Here is an 18,602-nt window from a genome sequence, read left to right as displayed (position 1 = left end):
CACATCATGAGAATACATGCATGAAATAAAACATACAAATCTGCACATATACAATACAAAAGTACCCGGTGGATGTTGTTGAAATCCCAGTGAAGGAGTCTTGGATCTAAGTTAGAAACCACCTTACTCAGTAACACTTCTACTTCCACCCTGTTCACCATCACCTTTCATCACCTTTGTCTTCCCGAGGTTTACCTTCAAACCCTTGCTTTCAAATGCTTCCTTCCATTTCCAAAACTTCTCCCTCTATCCCTCCATCGTTTCACTCATCAGAACAAGATCATCCATGTACAGTATCTCCATTATCAATCCCTCTCTTGCACTCTCCATCACCACATCAACCACTACTGCAAACAGCAATGGTGATAACACAGATCCCTGATGCACACCAACTTTCACTGCAAACTCCTCTGACAGCTCTGATCCAACTCTAACTCTTGTCCTTACCCCCTCATACCCCTGGTATTGTCTTCACATCTCTCAGATACTTTCTGTTTTTCCTGCCAACCAAACACAAAGTCAATCTCTGTTTCATTCCCTCCTGCACTGAAAGTCACCTTCTTTTTCTCTGTTTTCCTAAACCATGTGTTTGCCACACAAAACTCTTTCTCATCACAAAACTTCAACTGTAAAAATCTATAAAACTTTCCAGAAGTTTATCATTTAAATATACATGAACATGATTAGATACGCAACGATATGCATGAGAATACATACATAAAACTAAACATACAAATCTGCATATCTACACACACACACACACACACACACACACACACGCATGTGCATGCATGCATACATACTAACAAAAATACCCTGTTGTTGATGTTGAAATTCCATTGAAGGAACTTTGGATCTAGGTTAGAAACCGGCTCTTTCTCTATTGGCAAGAAATCTTGAAATAAAACTGAACAATGACATACATACATACATATATACATACATACACCACCTCATATTTATGTTAAATCAAATAAAAACCCAAATGCACACTGCCATGCAAATTCATAAAGACAGAGTTATTTACACACAGACACACCTCACATACAACTACAAAATAAAGCAATAAAAAAGCCATATACAACAAATACAAATATAAAGACACATATATATATATGCATTGACATGTAACACTAACACAAATATAAAGATACACACATACATTGGTATACAGACACCTGTAGGCAGTCCTATACGCAGAGAGAAACACTAACTAGTGTCAGCATGAAAGTTAGTAAATTTACTATTATCTATAGTATTACAGATTGTTAGTACACATACTAACATATATATGTACACATAGCAACGTTAATATAAATACTCATTCAATATTATAATCATACACAAACTAACAAGAGATTTATATACATGTGCACACAAAAATACATACTGATATATGCATATGCCTAGACTAACAAGCAGACAAATGCTGTGTCACCCTTTTCCTTTCATTCAAAATTATGGTCAATGTTGTAGAAAGTGATGTCTTTATTGCTGTATGTTATGTATGGTTACATAGCAAATAGCAAGAGCTATACTAAACAGCATCTATAAAAAACAACAATCATAAAATATAGTTACAGATATAAAGAAAGATAGGCCAACAACTAGCTTGATTTGCCTTCTGTTGGGTAGGTAGGTAGGTACGTACGTACATATGAATATATATATATATATATATATATATATATATATATATATATATATATATATATAGAGAGAGAGAGAGAGAGAGAGAGAGAGAGAGAGAGAGAGAGAGAGAGAGAGATTGATAAAGAGTGAGATAAAGAGAGACAGATAAATAAACAGGTGGAGATAGATAGATAAACAGATAAATAGATAGCTAAACAGACAGACAAATAGATAGATAAAGAGTGAGATATAGAGAGATAGATAAATAGATAGCTAAACAGACAGACAAACAGATAGATAAAGAGTGAGATATAGAGAGATAGATAAATAGCTGGAGATAAATAGGTAGACAGATAGATAGATAGATAAATAGATAGATATATAGATAGATAGAGAGAGAGAGAGAGAGAGCGAGAGAGAGCGAGAGAGAGAGGGAGAGAGAGAAAGAGAGTGAGTAAATGTGCATGGTAGTATGTATGTATAAGATAATGGGAGAGAGTGAAACTAAACTAAACTGGCAACCCCACCAAGCTAAACTGGCAACCCCACAAGTTATATTCCAATACTTACATAAATAAATCATTTAGGGAAGGGATACAAGCTAATAAGGCAGCAGCCCTGCTTTTCGTTTTTTTTTTAATTTATTTTTTTTTGCAAAAAGTTAACAGACAGAGACAAACTAGAATTGATTAAAATTGATACTTATTGATTTCTAACACTGGCACAAGGGAGTCAATTTTAGGAATGGTACAGTAGATAAATTTGGCTCAGTGCTTTTCGACAATGGGACTTAACTTTAGAGTCATAAGAAAATTGTAACTATACACTGCACGGCAGTTTGTCCATTGCTCTAATGAATCTGTCATTGTAATTATTAAATTAGGTTAATGAGTCAAAGGTAACAAAACATTTAAAGAATAGAGAAAAAGGTGTCAACATATTAAATTCATGAAGCATTAAATATCTAAACTAAAAATAGATATGGGGGTGAGAATAAGAATAATATTAGTTGACTAATATTATCTTTTCATGAACATATACTGAACAAGGATCGTGAAGGATCTACCAATGGGGATATGCTAATCTTGTCTCCTTCAACAACAAAACATAAATGCAACTCATATCAAGAAAAAACATCAGAGCACTATACTCCGTCTTGATCATAAACATTCAAGTAGACCCCTAACAATTGCCTTAATTGTTAGGTCTCACTATGACCAAGGATCTCTCCTAGCAGAAGTTCATCCTTAGCAAGTATTGCGTCTCAACAACTGGCCTTTCTTTGAGGGTTAGAAGATATGACAGTCCAAAACAATTACTGATATTCTTCAAAGCTCAGATAAGGTCCACAATACAGCATTGTTCTCACCCCTTGGAATGGTGCTGGTATTGCTGCACCCAGACATTGTAGACTGCATCTAGAGAAGGGCCACCCAGCTGATTGGCATGAAATCACTCACATACATGCTTTAGACTCTATCTCATACATTCACTGCTTCCACTTGTGATCTTTTCCCCTGGTTGAGCTCATGTTACCTCTACTCAGGAATTTTTATTCCACTCACCTCTCCTCCTCCTCCTCCTCCTCCTCCTCCTCTCATCACCCTTTCTGAGTCCAGCCTTCACACTAATCACTAATCCCAGGATACTGACACTCTAGAGTCCCTTCTCTGCTTATGTCTTTATCTCAGGCATTAACTTATGAAGGTTCAAGAGGAGCATTAATGACATCAATCATTTCACCAGTCTTGGAGGGTCTTCAAAAAGCCATGGGCACTAATCCTTCCTCCCAATGCAGCAAGTGAAAATGATCCAAAATACTGTGGATATATTTCTCCCTTCTTTTCTGACATCTTTAATGAAGTGCAGTTTCTATGTGGTTGCTAAAAAAGTTGTGAATGAATTACTTTGTAAATATACAAAAGTGCACATCAGCTCTTTTGATATCAAGCTGCCTCAGACAGCTTTTGAGTTGCATGATTCATACATTTTCATTTTTATGTGATCGAGATTTTAAAAGTTTCCCTTAAAATTTCATGTTAATTTATGTTCCAACAGTAGCTTAATAATTCTATCTAATTTTGGCACAAGGCCAGCAATTTTGAGGAGAGGGGTTAGTTGGTTATATTAATGCCAGTACTTAACTGGTACTTATTTTATCAACCCCCAAAAGGATGAAAGGCAAAAACTGACCTGGGTGGAATTTGAAATCAGAATGTATAGAGGAAGAAGAAATGCCACTAAACATTTTGTTTGGCTGCATTAATGATTCTGTCAGCTTACCACCCTCACCAGCTTAATAATTACGAAGTTAATATTAATAAATTTTTCATTATTTTAAAAATCAATCAACACAGAAGTAGTGTATTTCAATGGAAATATTGTAACAAAGGGTTAATGCAGAAAATAGAATTGTTTATAAATTACATAATTCAGAGACTTCACCTACAATAAAAAACACTAGGTCAGTTGGCTGTTAGGCAATTATTTCCAGTTTAGGCTTTTGATGCTCCAAAATTAAACATACCAACAAGCCTATTGTTTATTATGAGAGAGAGAGAGGTAGCTATGAATTATTCAATTTATAAACAATTCATGTATAGACTTGATAAATATTGGAAATACATTAAATACGAAATGTCCTCTTAATGTGTAGAAAGGGTTCACACAACACAACAGTTGACATTGGTATAAAATCCTGCTGAGAACCAGTAAAATATGAATCTATAATCCAGCGTAGCAGATTCCAGAGTTGGTAAAACTAATAAAAGATACAATGTGCGTAGATACAATGTGCTGAACTAATATGTACAACATTGTTATCAAGAATAGCAATAGGTTGCTAACAGAAGATTTATCAGATTAAATCAGATCTTAAATAATAGTGCTACCATCATCATTTCATTCCTCCTCCTCCTCCTTCTATTTTCTATGTCTGCTTTTCTATGTAGGTATAGGTTGAACAGGTCATAATTCTCCAAGTTAGTTTTAGTTCAAAGGTACTGTCTTTCTCTACATGTCTGAAATAGCCATTTTGCTAATGCATTATTTTTTCCATCACAGTCTCTACAGCTGGAAGCCATTCCTAATGCCAACTACTTTACACTTTAAATACACTGTGTGCATTTTATTGGGTCATCAGCACTAGAGGAGGTGTCTTGACTCCAGTAAGACTAAGGAGCCCCCTCTATGTTATCCCAATTCATTTGTTCACCAAAAAGGTCACTTTGTCAAAGGGCTTCCGTGTGATGTCTCCATTTGTTCAGTTTCTTTAATTAGCACTAAACTGGAAGTGTAAAAGGGACATTTTCTATCATGTCACTGTTAGTAAATTTTAAAGCTCTATCTTTTGAGCAGTGCACATGTGGCTAGGGACAAACAGGACTGTGTGGTTGAGAAGTTTGCTTCTCAGCCACATAGTCCCAGGTTCAGTTCCACTGTATGTCACTTAACATTTTGTCTTACCCAAGGGAGTGAATTTTACTGTAACCTTGGATCAACCAAAGTCTTATGAGTGGATTTGATAGATGGACACTGAAAGTATCCTGTTGTGTGTGTGTGTGTGTGTGTGTGTGTGTGTGTGTGTGTGTGTGCATGTGCATAGGTGTTTGTGTTAGTGTCTCTTTGTCTTGACATCATGTGATAGTTGTAACCAAGCATTACCATCATACAAGCGGGTGTCCTTTGTTCCTAGTCTCCTATGAAAAGATGTCCAACCTGAGGGTAATATTACTTTACTTGGAAACAGGTGAAGGTCGGTGTCAAGAAGGGCAAATGGTTGTAGAAAATCTACATCAATGAATTGTCTAAACCATAGTTTCCCAAAGTGGGCAATATCACCCACTGGTGGGCAATTTCAACTTACAGATGGGCAATGGGTGAATTTCTAGAAAATGATGGGCAATTTGAGATTTTGGTGGGCGATATGAACATTTTGTGAGTGACAATGAATTTTTATAAATTAAGTCTGCATTTATTGATATCTAGGCGTGCCTAGAATAAGAATGCACTTTTATCGATTTGACTATTTGCATTGTATTAAAAAACTGGTCTTGTTTATCAATCAAATATTTTTGTTGCAGTCATTGAGATGGTTGTCATGCGTGCTAAAAATAGCAGCCAAATAAGCCTAGGCCTTAAATCACACTCCACTACAAATTTTTGTTTTTGCCTAATCGTATAGAATTCAGATTTGCAAAAATTTTCTGAAAACTCCGAAAAATAAAAAGAGTTATGAGGGATTATATGTCATGCGTAATTCTGTGGTTTCATATCAAAACACAAGTGCTATTTTCAGGATGTTGACAAAATGTGCAGTCACACACAAAATGACAGCTTTGAAATTGTGTTTCTTGATTGGGTGAAAATGATCAAACTTCAAACTTTTATAACTTTTTAAAAACATTTTTCTGGAAAGGTATATTAATGTGCCAAATTCTAAAATTTTCCACAAACTTTAATTTTTGAAATGTTGGCATCCAAACAAACTTGATCCATATTTGTTCCAGTAAAGGCATGTCATCTGACTCTGCTCTATTGATTCCTTTTTCTCTTTGGGAATACCATACTACCTTTCTGACACCATCTGTAGAAATTTGTTTCCACATTTTCACTTTATTGATGCCTCCAGTGAAGAAAATTTACCAACAGTACAGTAGTGATTATTTATCATTTGGATTTATTCCCTCTCCTCAGAACTCTCAGTTACCAATGTGCCTTCTTTGCCATCAAACATTGACCAGCGAAGCAATGAAACCTTCACGCTCGAAGTATCAATTTGATGCAAAGCATTCTGACAAGAAGGACAAGCCGTTATCATTTGTGTTGGGGTGTCAGGGTTTTTTTTTTTTTCACACAGGTGGGCAATGGAGCATTTTTTGGTTGATAGGTGGGTGATATTGCAATATGGTGCAAACCCTTTGGGAAACACTGGTCTAAACTATGCAAGCATGTAAAAGTTTAAATAAAAACGATAATGCTGCTGCTGATGATGATGATGATGATGATGATGATCCTTACTGAAGAGGGAAAAAAGTGAGAAAAAAAAAATTTCAAGTTCAAATTGAACTACGAAAGGAGAACTGGAATTGTGTTAATATATATTTGATCTATATGAGTAACTCCAAAGTGTTTATAGATTCACATTTTTCCATGTCCCTTTCCCCTTCAGCGATGATCTTCTCTGATGAATATTCTTAACACAGTTTTAACTAAGAAAACAAGTTTATATAAACATATATGGAGAGAGAGCGAGAGAGAGAGAGAGAGAGAGAGAAACATGTGTGAATGTGTGTGTGTGTGTGTGTGTGTGTGTGTGCGCACACACGTGTGTATTTGTGTGTCTCTCCTAATTGCTCAACAATCAGTGTGGTTTGTTTCATCGCTGTAATTTAGTGGTTCAGCAAAGAGACCCACAGAATAAGTACCAGCTTTAAAATAAACACTAGTGTTGATTTGTTCAAATAACCCTGAGTGCTAACAAAATAGTGCTCCAGCATGGCTGCAGTCCAACAAGTGAAACACGTAAAAGAGTAAAGAGTAAATATGTAAAGAGTTAGCATCTACAACAAAGCTACCATAGTTACTATCTTTGTTTTCACCATGGCTACAATACTTATTATCTTTTTCACCATGTCTACCTAGAACAGTCAGCCAAGTCAGCAAGCCACATAGGAACACCGTACATTGCTGTAGGAAACAGCAGCCAAACCTTCCTTCAAATCATACTGCAAGAAAAATTTCTTTAATTCTGCTAGAAGTGTACGTGTGTGTATGTTCGGGCCTCCTTCTCTTGACATCACATAGTAATTGTAAACGAGTGTCACTGCCATACAAGCAATGTCATTTGTTTCCAATATTCTGTGAAAACGTGTGGCCATGCGGAAATTTTTATTTTAAAATCTAGTTTCAGCTCATGAGCTGTGGCCATGCTGGGGCACCGCCATTTGGTGTTGCTACACAATTTTACTTCACAAATTTTACTTCACGAATTTTACTTCAGGAATTGACATTTGGTGTATGAGAGAGTTTGATGCAGCTGCCCTCATCTGCACCTCTTGCCACAAAGTTGGTTCATCTGAGACACTTGACAGGAAGAGGTCCAGCTTTATTTTGAAGATACCTACATCCACCCCATGCAGGTCTCTCAGGTCCTTTGGGAGGATATTGAAGAGCTGTGGACCTCTGAAGCCCAGGCTATTGCAGTATCTTGTTCTACATCTTGATGGCAAATTTGGAGTCCTTGGCACTATGCAGTGGCGTCCAGTTCTAGTATTTGTGTTACCCTCAATGCCCCAAAGTTTGGGACAAGTCCTTCGAGGATCTTCCAGATGTATATTATAACATATCTTTCTCACCTACGCTCCAAGAAATAAAGTCTTAATCACTTGAGTCTTTCCCAATAGCTTATATGCTGCATAGAGGCTATCTTCTTCATGTAGCTTTGTTGGATTGCCTCAAGTGTAGCTTCATTGGATTACCTCAAGATTACCTTATTTGGTCGACACATGTGAAGGCTGGTGATAGGAGAGGAATCTAGTTATAAAAAATCTGCCTACCCATACAAGCATGGAAAAATGAATGTTAAAATGATGATGATGGAATTAGTCAGTGTTTGACTGCTACTTCATTTTATCAACCTTTGAAAGGATGAAACATAATGTTGAGATCAAATCCCACTGATCGGTGGGATTTGATCTCAAAATTTAAAGGGTTGAAACATATACTGTAAAACATTTTTCTCTGACACTCTAATGATTCTGCCTGGATATACAAGAAGGCACATGGCTAAGTGGTTAGGGTGTTCAGCTCATGATTGTAAGGTTATGAGTTCAAGTCCTGGTATTGTCTTTGTCTTTGAGCAAGATACTTCATTTCACATTGCACAAGTCCATTCAGCTAGCAAAAATGAGTTGTGCTTGTAATTTAAAGGGTCAGTCTTGTCACATTCTATGTCATGCTGAATTTCCCTGAGAACTACATGAAAGGCATGCATGTCTGTGGAGTGCTCAGCCACTTGCATGTTAATTTCATGAACAAGCCGATGTGTTGATCAGATCAACTGGAACCCTTATCATCGTAACCGACAAGGTGCCAGTTTTTTTTATAGTTAATAATATATCCTATATTCAGCTGTTATATACAATCAACTCCTTTAGGAGTTTGGAGTGGCAGAAATAGTGAGATACTTTCAAAATTTAGTGTTGCCTTTTTATATTCAGTTATATCCAGTATCAGAGTTGTGTTTGCTTTTCATGCTTTAATAAAACAAAATATCATGTATATATTGCGGTTGATTCAATTGACAACAGCTTTCCTTAAAAATTCCGTGCCTTGTGACAATGTAAGATGTTACTGTGTTTCTCTGTCTCCTCTGGATAAAAGAAAACTGCTGCTTGGCGATCAATGAATAACTTGAAGAAGGAATTAACAGACAAAAATTATTAGATAACACCTCTTCCTATCAGCCTCTCCACCTTTCCCCTAAATCTGACTGAATAAAGAATAGAAGTTGAGAGATAGCCATAGTTAAAATGTTAGTTAAATAATGAACTTTGAACCAGATCACTTTGTTAGGCACCCTCCTCAACCCAATCAGATAAAAGTATGGTATATTTTGCAAAGTGAATCTGTGACTGAATACCAAGACAGGGGTTACTTCATAACAACAATGACAAAAATTATAACAGTAATAACAACAACACTAAGCCATTGATGTTGAAAATGATGATGACATTAATGTGTTTGTTAAAAAGGGGCAGTGCTCATGATCTTTGCAGGTCCTCACCAACAGGAGAGATTGATATATATATTAATGTTCAGTTTGGACAATTGTAGGTCAATTTTTGTAGGAAAAAAAAAACAAAAAAATCAGCCGTAAAATCTAGACAGTGAAGTATTTTGTACAATTTCTTAGAGGATAAATATGCCCATTTCTCCTGTTCTCATTGCCTATAAAATACTGTTTTATGGATGATGGCAGAAGAGACAAAACGAATGTAGATGATGGTAGCTATTTCAGAATAGCAGAGACCATTGCAAGAGTGATAAAAGAAACAGAAGAGAATAAAATGGTACATCTATGGACCAGAAGCTGTCATGTGTTGATGATTGAATCGATACCAATCAGTTGAAGAGATTCCTTCTGGATGTGGTCTAGGGTAATCTTGGGCAAACTGTAGTCTACAGGCAGTTATTCAGCCCATGGAACTTTCAGAATGGCATGCCTAACAAAAAATTACCTTGAATTTTTTTAGTAGTGCAGCCCTCCAGATGATGAGCCATGTCACATGTGGTCTGCTTCTTGCAAAAGATTGCCCATGCCTGGTCTAGGGTGTAGTATGTGAAGCAATAGCAGCAGCACTGTCTTATAAATGTGACTGGTACCACAATGTGGGTTTTGTGTGTTGTAGAGGGTTAATAATGGATTAAAGATGAAATGCTTCTGGGTTCTGGTACTTTAGTCTTTGTGATATGGGTTTGGCCTTGTTGCTATGAGAGAACATCATTACTTCTACTTTTACTGGTTTGAATCACTTGATTATGGCCATACTGGAGCACTGCTCTGAAAAGGTTTAAGTCTATCATATTGATCTCAGATGTCATCAGAGATGAAAGGTACTTCATACCTGGTATAAAGAAAGATGACTTGGTCAGAATTAAATATAGCATGATAGTTTTTGTTTGATGTACTGACTGTGGTCACTCCACGCCAATATGCATACACACAGGTGCATGCATGCACACACACAAATGCATGAAAAATAAGTGAATAAAATATTGCAAAATTCCAGTTTCTTTTGGGTATCCCCTCATATATGTATGTGTACACACACACACATTCATATATATATATATATATATATATATATATATATAGATATATATTCATATATCTATATTCTATAGCAAGCCAACAGGATCACTAGACTAGAAATTATTCCAGTTTCTGAGGCATTTCAGTGAGTGAGGGTACAAGATCATGCCTCTAAAGAGGATGCCATTCCATCACAGACATAACCCTGCTACCTAACCCACCAGCTGTTGAAGGTACTCATATTTAAGTAGAGTGAATTGAAACAATGAAATGAAGTGCCTTGCTCAAGAATACAACATACTGCCTAGTCCAAGAATCCAACCCATGGATTAACAATTGCGAATCCAATATCTAAACCACTATACCAAGCACCTCTATACACACACACACAACACAATGGGCTTTTGCAATTAGGATGTTGTGATGTTCATTATTTTCCTGAAAGTATTAAGAATGGGCATGAAGTGAAACAAAAGCAACAAAATTGATAGCAGGTCATATACTTGTCTCCTGGGGAACTTAAATATTGCTGCACAGCATACACACACACACACACACACACACACAGGTGCATATATTTACCAACCATAAAGAAAGCATCATCATTATTTTCATTACTGTCCTCCTCCTCTACATCATCATCATGATTGTCTTTGTCATCATCATCATCGTCATTGCTATCAGAATTGAACTAATATGCATGTGACCTTGTTATACAATAAGCAGAAGCACTGTATGGGTGTGTGTGTGTGTGTGTGTGTGTGTGCACTTATGTGTGTGAGTGTGTGGTTGTGTGTGTGTGTAAGTGTATGCATACTTATGTGTGTGTGTGTGTGTGTGCTTATGTATGAGTGCCCTCACACACACGTATGTTCACATCCCCCACACACACATGTGCACACACATATTCACACATACACCCACACATATTCTCACAAACACATGTTCAAACACACACATTAAACCAATCATTGTTGCTAAACGACTTCATATTAATTAACTTTATTGCCTTCAACAGGTAATGATTGGTTAATTGATTTCTCACTTGGCTTCTAAGTAAAAGATTATTGATATCAAATGTGACTACAAAATGATGAGGTCAATGTGACCTACTACTTGCACCCAAATTCTCTCCCACAGGGCCGACTACACAAAATATCAATTGTCAAAAAATTTTTTAGAGTCTGCCTTTTTTTGGACATACGAACAATTGATGGGTTACCCACACACATCTCGATTAGAGGTATTGCACCAAGTTTTGCCAAAAGCTTGGTGATACTCAAGCTCAAACTATCCAGAAGATTCAGCAAATCTTTGGTGATGACACCATGGGCAAAACTCAGATCAAGGAGTGGTACAACTGCTTCAAACAAGGTCGTACTCAGTGGAGAGTGAGGCACACTCAGGCAGGCCACCCACAAGTCAAAACAAGAAGTTAATTGAAAAGATTCAGTGATTAGTCATTGAAGACCATCATGCAGCAATCCAGGAAATTGCTCATGAAGTGGGAATAAGCACAGGATCAGCGCATTCCATTTCAATGGAGGGTTTGTGCATGCAGAAAGTGTTGGAGAAATTTGTCCCCCTGATGCTGGCAGAGCAGCAGAAGCAGCTCCACATGGAAATCGCTCAGGACATGCTTGATTGCACAAACCATGACCTAGACTTCATGAAGACCATGAAGTTTGTGCTCTAGGTGTAACTACGTGTCTGTATTCTAGGTATAACTACCTATTTATACTCTAAGCATCTGTACTCTAGGCATAAGAGGTGGGAGCTGACATGGCCTACTGGTGTTAAAATTTTCATGCATGCACAGGAAGGGTGGTGTCACCTCCTACCCAAAGGATTTTGCCCATGTGGCATTAGTTTTGGCAGAACAAAAATAGTCAGATACTTTTTGAACACACTATGCACGTATCAGTCCCATTGCATGGCATCTTGGGTAAGTGTCTTCTACTATAGCCTCAGGCCAACCTTGTGAGTGGATTTGGTAGAGGGAAACTGAAAGAAGCTCATCATATATGTGTGTGTGTGTGTGTGTTTGTGTTTGTGTTTGTCCCTCACCACCACTTGACAACTGGTGTTGGTGTGTTTACTTCCCTGTAACTTAGAAGTTTGGCAAAAGAGACCTATAGAGTAAGTACCAGGCTTTAAAAAAAAGTACTGGGGTTGATTCTTTGAACTAAAAATTCTTCAAGATAGTACCCTGGCATAGCTGCAGTCTAATGACTGAAAAAAAGTAAAAAATAAAAGATATCATCATCATCATTTAACGTCCTCTTTCCATGCTAGCATGGGTTGGACGATTTGACAGAGGACTGGCAAGCCAGAAGGCTGCACCAGGCTCCAATCTGATCTGGCAGAGTTTCTACAGCTGGATGCCCTTCCTAATGCTAACCACTCCGAGAGTATAGTGGGTGCTTTTACGTGCCACCGGCACGAAGGTCAGTAAGGCGGTACTGGCAACGGCCATGCTCAAAAAGGTGTTTTTTACGTGCCACCTGCACAGGAGCCAGTCCAGCGTCACTGACAACGACCTCCCTCGAATGATTTTCTAACGTGCCACCAGCACAAATGCTAGAAGGCGATACTGGTAATGACTACGCTATATGTGTATATGCATGTGTTTCCATCTCTAATGAAATCCTACTCTATGTAAGTTAAACATATAATAAAACATAATCTTACATTTCAAGACCTTCTGATAACCTTTTAAACTTCTCACATATGGGTTGTGGTTGTTGTTGGTGGTGGTGGTGGTAGGATCGATATTAGGTGTATTTTGCAGTTAACGGACCAAGAAGTTGCACAAACATATCTTTGTAACTCATAGTAGCGTAGGAGCTGTGGGGTAAGGAACTTTCCTTTAGTATCATTAGTTCTGGATGAGAGGAGCTGTTGTCGTTGAAAACTGTAGCTACTGTTGTTCACAATGAATAAAATGCACAATGCAGATATGTTTTGCTTGACACAACAGCTACCAATCCCAGGCAGCGCCACTATGACTGATACCATTAATTTTGATGAAATAGCATAGAAGCCTCCACACGGTCATATGTCTTGCTAGAAACAGCAGTCAAATTGTTTTCAAATCATATCCAATGTCTTAAACAGCAGGTTGTCCCATAGAAACCTCCAGTTGTCTTCTACATTGTGTGAAGCTATATCTCCGTCTATTTCGTCAAAGGCTTCAAGTAATACGTCTCTAAATCTGTCCATTTGCAGGATCTTTAAGCTTCCAGACCATTCTCCTCCATGCTGGTCGTCTTCTGGGCAACCACTTGGCCCTGATCCCGAAGTCACTAACTACCAGTCTATGTTGTGGGGTACATTCTTCGCCTGGGAAGGTTTTGGCATTTATAAGTAGCCATCTTTCCCTTTTTCTGGCGAGGATGTAATCAATTTGGCTAGTGTGTCTGCCAGAATGGTAGGTGACTAGGTGACTGGCAGGTTTCCTGAAGTTAGTATTGCAGCCATAATAAAATCCCGAGTTTCGGATGTCGGGGCAGAAACCTGCACCGGCATCTCTTCAGTTATCGAGGCAATTAAAATATGCCATGAAACACACACATGCGAGTCTGAGTGAGCATATGCATATAGACACATGCATATGAGTGTGCATGCACACGTCTATGTATGTACATGTGTGCACACATGATTCTATGAGCTTTCTTACTCCTTTACTTTTTACGTCCTCCCCTTCGGTTTTTTCCCTTATTTAACGGTCATTCTAATAACGCTTTTGTCTTAATAGCGGTCATTTACATACTAATTTTCCTTTGTTTAATGGTCATTTTCATAGCATATTTTAATTGCCTCGATAACTGAAGAGATGCCGGTGCAGGTTTTCGTCCCGACATCCGAAAATCGGAGTTTTGTTATGGCAACTGAATAATTGTCACATATTATATTACATACATATATATATATATATATATATATATATATATATATACAGAGGTGGGGGTAAGTCTGTTAATCGTTAATTAATGAAGTTAACATTTTTGTTAATAATTTAACTTTTGAGTTAACTTTGAAAATCATTATTGGAGGTCTCTATCACCTCTCCTGCTTTTCTTTTCCACAAAAAAGTGGCTTGCAGTGGGTTTGGAGGTCAAACTTTAATTGTCACTAAAAGCGACTAGAGTGCAAGTCTGCACCGACATTGCTAGAAATAAGAATCAAAATACTATACATATATATATATACATAAAATATAAATAATAGTATATACACACTCCCATAATTCATTTAGAGAGAGAAAAGGCTCTTACAGAACTAGTTTTGTTTTATTCATGGAGAATTTGTTTGGGATTGGAGCAGCCATGGTGATTACTCACTCATATATTTCTGTGGTCAAATGGGTTTGGACAAAACAGGTTGTGACTGGCATTTGGGTGCACGGAAAATTGATTTGTAATAAGATTCATGGATAAAATAGTAATGGTAGTACATATAATCACTTTTAGAAAGGAAAAAGAGGTGGAGAGAAGGGAAACCAGTGGAAATGAGGAGGGGAAGACTAAAACGGAGGAGGAGAAGTGGGCTAAGAGGAAAATGTGGAAAAAATTAAAAGTGAGATAAATGGGATGAAATAAAATAAAATAAAAATATATGAAAAAAATAAACTTTATCCCCCTCCCAGCATTACCTGATCCCTCCTTGACACCCATAAATCTTGTTTGCATATGCCCTAATTCTACTGACCAGGGCTTTCCAACTAACTTTTATCAAACAGTTCTCCTCTTGTTTCATACCTTCACCCTTTCCTTTTCTCATTTATATTTTGGTGTCCAAGGCATAGGTGTGGCTTTGCAGTAAGACATCTGCTTCCCGACTACATGGTTCCAAGTTCAATCCCACTGCATGGCTTCTTGGGCAAGTGTCTTTTGCTATGACCCTGGGCCTACAAAAGTCGTGTATGTGAATTTGGTAGATAGAAACTGAAAGAAGCCTATTATATATATATACACACACACACACATGTGTGTGTGTATATATATATATATATATATATGCGAGTAAAAATAAATACAAAAAAAGGTGGATTTTTTTGTATGATTGTGTATAGAGGAATATATTATTTTGCTTAAAAGAGTTCCAACACTGTCTGTTTTTTATGTTTTATTTATATTCCTGCAGAACTAATGTGGGGTATAGAATATGGAATATACAATATATAATATAATATACAATATATAATATAAAATAAAATAAAAATGGATGGCACCATGAAATAAAGTATTGAATGTAGATGAAATATTGAGTGTTCAATATAAAGGATCAAATATATAAATATATAAATATAAATATAAATATATATATATAAAGGCGACTCGAGTTTCAGGGCTATTTCCCTTCGTCATGGCCGGTATGACAATCTTTATATATATATATATATATATATATATATATAATACAAATGATATATAAGCATATGTATGTATACATACATATATGTACATACCTGCATCTACATGTATATATAGATGCATGTGTGTGTATATTGTTTTATTCTTTTATTTGTTTCAGTCACCTGACTGTGGCCATGCTGGAGCACCACCTTTAGTCTAACAAATTGACTGGGGACTTTTTCTTTGTAAGCCTAGTACTTATACAATCGGTCTCTTTTACTGAACCGCTAAGTTACAGGGACATAAACACACCAACATTGGTTGTCAAGAGATGGTGGTGGACAAACACACAACACACACACACACACACACACACATATATATATATATATATATATATATATATATATATATATATATATATATATATATATATATATATATACACACACACACATATATATATATATATATATATAAAAACAAATAACAAATGAGTATATGCATATATAGGGAGCGAATCAATTTAGATGAGATGCAGTTTGGGTTTGTGCCAGGTAAAAGCACTACTGATGCCTTATTTCTAGTGAGACAGTTGCAGGAGAAATACCTAGCTAAGGATAAACCTCTGTACCTGGCTTTCGTTGACATGGAGAAAGCCTTTGACAGGGTCCCCCGATCCCTTATCTGGTGGTCAATGAGGAAACTTGGGATAGAAGAATGGTTAGTGAGAGCTGTGCGAGCCATGTACAGAGATGCTGCCAGTAAGGTGAGGGTTGGAAATGAGTACAGCAATGAATTCTGGGTAGAGGTAGGGGTCCACCAAGGTTCCGTCCTCAGCCCCCTCTTATTTATCATAGTCCTCCAGGTAATCACAGAGGAGTTCAAGACAGGTTGCCCCTGGGAGCTCCTCTATGCTGATGACCTTGCCCTAATTGCGGAGTCACTATCAGAACTAGAGGAGAAGTTTCAGGTGTGGAAGCAAGGTCTAGAATTGAAGGGCCTTAGAGTCAACCTAGCTAAAACCAAAATCCTAATAAGTAGGAAGGTAGATAAAACACAAACCCCTTCAGGTAGATGGCCCTGCTCAGTATGTAGAAAAGGAGTAGGTAGTAACTCTATAAGATGTACCCAGTGCAAGCTATGGACACATAAGAGGTGCAGCAACATCAAAGGCAGGTTAACTAGCAAGTTAGTTTTTGTTTGTGGCAGATGTTCAGGTGCAATAAAGACTGTAAACAAACAGGAAACAACTTCTATCTCATTCCAGGGTGAAAAACTAGAGGTAGTCGATAGCTTCCGCTATCTGGGCGACCAAGTTAGTAGTGGGGGTGGGTGCACTGAAAGTGTAGCTGCTAGAATAAGAATAGCCTGGGCAAAGTTTAGAGAGCTCTTACCCCTGCTGGCGACAAAGGGACTCTCACTCAGAGTAAAAGGCAGACTGTATGACGCATGCGTACGAACAACCATGCTACATGGCAGTGAAACATGGGCTGTAACTGCTGAGGACATACGTAAGCTCGCAAGGAATGAAGCCAGTATGCTCCGTTGGATGTGTAATGTCAATGTGAATACCCGTCAGAGTGTAAGTATCTTGAGAGAAAAGCTGAACATTAGAAGCATCAGTTGTGGCGTGCAAGAGAGAAGATTGCGCTGGTATGGACATGTGGTGAGAATGGAGGAGGATAGCTGCGTGAAAAAGTGCCACACCCTAACAGTTGAGGGAACCCGTGGAAGAGGTAGGCCCAGGAAGACCTGGGCTGAGGTGGTGAGGCAAGACCTTCGTACATTGGGCCTCACCGAGGCGATGACTACTGACCGAGACCTTTGGAAATGTGCTGTGCGTGAGAAGACCCGGCAAGCCAAGTAAGATCGTTGCCAGTGCCCCTGGACTGGTTCTTGTGCAGGTGGCACATGAGATGCACCATTTTGAGCGTGGCCGTTGCCAGTACCGCCTGACTGGCTCCTGTAGGATTTTCGAGCGAGATCGTTGCCAGCGCCCCTGGACTGGCTTGTGCGGGTGGCACATAAAAGACACCATTTCGAGCGTGGCCGTTTTCATGCGGGTGACACGTAAAAGCACCCACTACACTCTCTGAGTGGTTGGCGTTAGGAAGGGCATCCAGCTGTAGAAACTCTGCCAAATCAGACTGGAGCCTGGTGTTGCCATCCGGTTTCACCAGTCCTCAGTCAAATCGTCCAACCCATGCTAGCATGGAAAGCGGACGTTAAACGATGATGATGATGATGATGATACGTACAGGTATGTGCATACCTACGTCTACCTGTATATATAGGTGCATATCTGGGTACAGGACATTGCAAACAAAACGTAGACAAGAAAATAATAATAACCAGGGTACAGAAAACACACAAGCCACATAGAGAACATTTTCCTTCATCAGCTACCCCCGTTTTAACACCGGCATTTCGAAGATTTGGGCAGGACGCATCATTAAAACGGCTCTTCCCATGGACCGCAAATTAAATTTGTATACACAAATTATACACACACATATATATGCACATATATATACATACAGGGTGATTGAAAAGTAATTCATTATTTTGAAATACTTATAAATTATTTATTAATAGTAATTTTTACAAAAAAATGGATATGAGAGGAAGGCTTTTAGTATGAGGTTTTATTTAAAATTTGACATGGACTCCTGATGTTGGCACTAGCTTCTTGAGTTGCCCAGGAATTGTGTCAACTGATTTCTCCAAGAACTCTTGTGGGATGAAAGAAGACATAACGTCTCGTATTCACTCTTCAAGCTCTTCCAAAGTCTTTG

At 37.9% G+C, this 18,602-nt stretch overlaps 2 protein-coding genes across 13 annotated transcripts in view; one reads left to right on the top strand and one right to left on the bottom strand.

The window, feature by feature from the left end:
• The window catches only part of LOC106881096 (anoctamin-10), a 191,356-nt gene that overhangs the window by 75,838 nt on the left and 96,916 nt on the right, over positions 1–18,602 (bottom strand). The window lies entirely within an intron of this gene.
• The window catches only part of LOC106881098 (uncharacterized), a 51,992-nt gene continuing 34,603 nt past the window's right edge, over positions 1,214–18,602 (top strand). Inside the window, exon 1 of the mRNA XM_089352090.1 lies at positions 1,214–1,230. The gene's annotated coding sequence lies outside the window, so the exon portion shown is untranslated. The remainder of the gene's footprint in view (positions 1,231–18,602) is intronic.

Source organism: Octopus bimaculoides, chromosome 5 (assembly GCF_046866305.1).
Source record: "Octopus bimaculoides isolate indiv1 chromosome 5, ASM4686630v1, whole genome shotgun sequence".
Taxonomy (NCBI): Eukaryota; Metazoa; Mollusca; class Cephalopoda; order Octopoda; family Octopodidae; genus Octopus; species Octopus bimaculoides.
This window is presented reverse-complemented; position numbering and strand designations above follow the sequence as displayed.